Consider the following 4,362-nt stretch of genomic DNA (forward strand, 5'->3'; position numbering starts at 1 on the left):
TTGTAAGAGACATGACAATGACACTTGTAATGAACCATCTTTATTTTTTAATAAAATGAATCCAATTTTCAATACACATTACCTTGCAATCATTACTTACCATTTGTACCAAAAAGTTGCGAAGACATGTTCATAACAGCGTAGAGGAATGTAGTGCAATGGCGAGTGCTATTTCCAACACTATAGAATATTTATTACACTTTCACATGTGTCGGAGATAGTCCCTTATAACACGCGTCCAGATGACTATAAAAAAAAAAAAAATGCGCGTTATAATGGGCTATTTCTGGCGCATGTAAGGTGTAATAAATATTCTATAGTGTTGGAAATAGGCATCGCCGTAGTGCAATCGGCATTAAACTCATAATTAAATTAGAAGGAATTTTTTAATGTAGTGCAATCGGCATTAAACTCATAATTAAATTAGAAGGAATTTTTGAATGTAGTGCATTATACAATCTCTATCAAACTCATAATTAAATTAGAAGTAATATTTGAGGAGATATCGCTAGATTTTATCTTTTTTTAAACAACATTTAGAGATTATAATAAGAAGTTATTTGGATGGGAGAAAAAAAGCAATTGAGAAAATGGGGTGCTCAGTTTAAATGAATTGAATTGGTGTCTTTCTATGTTGTAATTTAAAGAATTCTGAGTATTTGTATCATGTTGTGATTTTGGATGGGCAACAAGTGGATTACATGTTCCTATGACGAAGATTTTGTTTACAACACTATCTAAACTGGAATAAATATATTAATTTCATTGTAATTAGAGAATTACAAAGAACCCATTGCATTCTCCCATAATGATATTAATAGCAGCATTCTTTTGTGCATGTCCTCTTCTTATTTAGCACTTCTCATTCTAACATTTACAGCGACCTCCTTTTGGTAAGTATTTTTGGTGTGGGTCAACCATATAGTAACATTACATTCACCTTCATTACTATTTTACTTCCAGAAATACATGAAATAAAGGAAATGAAAACCACCCAACTAATGAGTTGAGAGAGTTTGTGCCATATCATGAATTTCCCTATAGCAAAGAAGGCTACATAGAGGAAGATTAGACTTTGAATCTCTCTATTTGTATGTCTTGTTACAGGATGGCCCTACACATTTCTCACGGGCAGGAGGATACCTGCATGGTATAGAATTGAATATGCCTATAAATTCTGCATCTTCAAAAAATGAAACAATTGTTCCAGATGGCCCAATAACCCATTTTATCGTATTTGGAGCAATTTTCTTTGCAACATCCCTTTTCTCCTGTGTCATTTCATCCCTTTGTCTGCGAAGCTTTTCCTCTCACTTTTGCTTAAGAGTGTCTTGCCCTAATATTTTCTTAATTGCATCATCCTAAATCTTTTGAGTTGCCTTTTCAGCTTGCATCCTGTGTCTCTGAGTTGCATCTGCTTCCTTCAATTGTTGTTCAAATTCTGGAATCTTTTCTTGACATTTCCTTAGACTAAAGTCAAGCAACCCGTCTGGAAATTCAATCAAACTTTCTCGAGCTTCTCGAATTGTTCTTGAGAATTGAACAACCCTTTGTCGTGCAGTCAAAGGAACTTTTTTACTGTCAAATATAAAAGATGGAATGTTTGCTTTCCTCATCTTGACATCATCAATCTCAGAATCTGAACTTTCATAATCTTCATTACTTGATGGAGGTCCTTTTTCATCCTCGTCATCCTGATACAATTCTTCTAATCCCCTCTTAGGTTTCAAATTTCTCTTAGATTACAATGCTTCGTAATCATCCTCATCCTCAACATATTCATCTTCTAGCAAATATTTCTTTGGAATCCTAGAGCGCTTTCGCACTGGTAGGGGTGGACTACCATTAATTGTATCAATCATTCTAAATATTCCTCCATCTAAATGTTTTCTTCAAATATCGTTTACAGTGGAAACATAATGCCTAACAACGGCGGGTATTTTAATTGTCACTAAATGCTTTGGTGAGTCTTGGAATCGTTGTTCTGTATTTGGAGAAAAATCATTTGAATTTTCCTAGAGAATTAGTCTTTAGTGACGGTGAACGCCTTTAGATGTTCGTGGAGACTTTGCTAAAGGGGAAGTGTAAAAATAAAGATAACCTCCATGATCAGAAAAGGGATGGGACTCTGATCTCGGCCTTCTAGTGGAAGCACTTCCACGCTTGTGTGCACCCTCAAAATAAAATCCTTCGTCGTTGTCCATGGCCTTGGAGATACAGCGACGTTGACGAGATTTTGCAGCTCTTGGAAGACGTGATGGAGAGAGTTTAAAAGGGGATGACACTGTTGAGATTCGCGACCCCTGTTGAGGACGACGAATCTAAACAGTGTCACCAACAGCAACTTCATAATACAATGCCTATTGGCATAACTATAAACCTCCTCGGAACCATTTGTCAAAAATTTAACAAAGTGCCAATATAGACTATGCCCAAGTGCTAATACATATTATGCTTGTGTTGTTCACCCAAGTTTAACACATGTCAATTCACATTATGTGATTGTTTTTAAGTCATTGCATAGTAGTGACATCTATGAGCCATGGCTTTGTATCAGTTTTGTATGTACAAAAAAAATTGCAAAAATTCCATGGAGTTTCAATAGTAAACATTAAGTTTTTATTTTCTCAAGAGAATGTTATGAGCACAGTGGCCACATCAGGGCTACAGAGCTTGATGCAACGTTGGGTCCTTTGTATCTTCCTCATCACTAAAACTGCAAGTCAATGGCTAAGGATACATAAATAGGCGGCGTAGAAAACACCATTGACTGACGAGTCAACATGGCACAAGATGTCGATGGGCTACAAAGCCCGAGCAGGTGAATGAAACTCTTGGTCCATTGTAATATTCCTAATTAGCCATGGCTAATTGGAATATTCGATTTTGCTCAATTTTGCCTTCTATAGTTATTTATAAATAAAAAGGTGAGGAAAAGGGGGACATAACTCACCTTTAGAATAAAGTCACTTCCTAGTAGCACAACGTTGTGACTTAAAGGGGAGCCAAGGGGGCCAAAGGACCACGCAGAGATGGGGCCCACGCAGACACTTGGAGGGACTGCGCAGATGGAAAGGAACACGTGGCAAGAAAGGGACTGCGTTGGAGGAGGTGGGCCTTGGGATTGAGAGAGGCCAACGCTATAAAGGAGAGGGGAGCCTCCTCATTTTTTCATTCGATTATGTGCATTTGAGCTAGTCACTTCGACTTAGAGCACGCTGGCTGTTTAGCTGGTCTGCAGCACTGTTTAGTGCATCGAGTGTCTTCGTTCGGAGATCTCACCCTTAGCCCCGGGGGACTTTGAGTGCCTGCTCGGGCAAGGTAGTTTTCAGCAGTCTTTTGCAGGAGGATTGATCTTTGGAGTGAGGAGGAACTGAGCATTTTGGATAACTACACAGTCTTGAGAGAGGGACGCAGTTCTTTTGGTGGGAGTTCCGGATTGAGGGTTTTGCAAAGGATTTGAGTTGGGAGGTTGAGCAAGGGATCAGGTCTTGCATATTGGAGGATTTTGGTAGAGTTTCAAACTGAGTTTTGGTGGATTCTATTCAGTGGCAGCGCAGAGCCTTGAGGGACAACGTAGATCCCCAAGGGGGTGATTTTCGGGGGCCGGCTATTTTAGAAAAGCTTTCTAGGTTTTTATGGGTTTCTTGAGTAGAGTTTGATTCCAGAGTTTCAGCATTTTCTGATGAGGGGAACAGCCCCAAATCCTCATTTGATTTCTAGTAGTAGTAGTAGCACGACAATTCTTCAGCAGCTTGAACGCAGTTCAGAGAGAGGCCATTCCTTTGCTAGTCAAGGTGCCATTTTTCTGCTCACCTCCTGCACTCATTCCATTACTCAGTATAATAAAATGACTTAGCATTTCTCTTTGCATTTCTTAGGTATCTACTTATATTTCATGTTCACATTATTATATGTTGTACCACTGTTATTTTTATCACTTTGAGTTTCTTGCTCACTATATCATTTGGACGTATTTGGTTGGAGTTTGCTTGGGTTTGAGGGATATCTCGGAAATGGGATATTACAGCGGTATCAAAGCATAGATTTGGCTCAGCCTATGGAGCTAGCAATCTACGACACCAGGGGAAAAGCCCTACATCTGTTACAGAGGTAGGAGATACAAAGGCACTGGGCGTAGGTTGGAGAACACCTATGGAGAGGGAGACTGTGTTCGGGTGGTGGACACAGAACAAGAGGAGCCTGTGGTGAATGCAGAACAGGAGGAGCCTGTGGTGGACACAAAGCAGGAGGATCCGATGGCAGATGATGACGGGAAGAAATTTGCAAACATGCTCCTCAAATCAGTGCAGGATCTGTCAAGGCAGATCGAGGTGATGGGACAGAGATTCATGGCGGTGG

General features: G+C 39.6%; 1 pseudogene; it reads right to left on the reverse strand.

The window, feature by feature from the left end:
• Positions 1-998: 998 nt before the first annotated feature.
• LOC149249276 (uncharacterized) lies at positions 999-2,204 on the reverse strand (annotated as a pseudogene).
• Positions 2,205-4,362: the final 2,158 nt, after the last annotated feature.

This window comes from Pinus tabuliformis, chromosome 7 (genome assembly GCF_031772625.1).
Source record: "Pinus tabuliformis cultivar Carrire ecotype Pingquan chromosome 7, CPIR1, whole genome shotgun sequence".
NCBI classification, from domain to species: Eukaryota; Viridiplantae; Streptophyta; class Pinopsida; order Pinales; family Pinaceae; genus Pinus; species Pinus tabuliformis.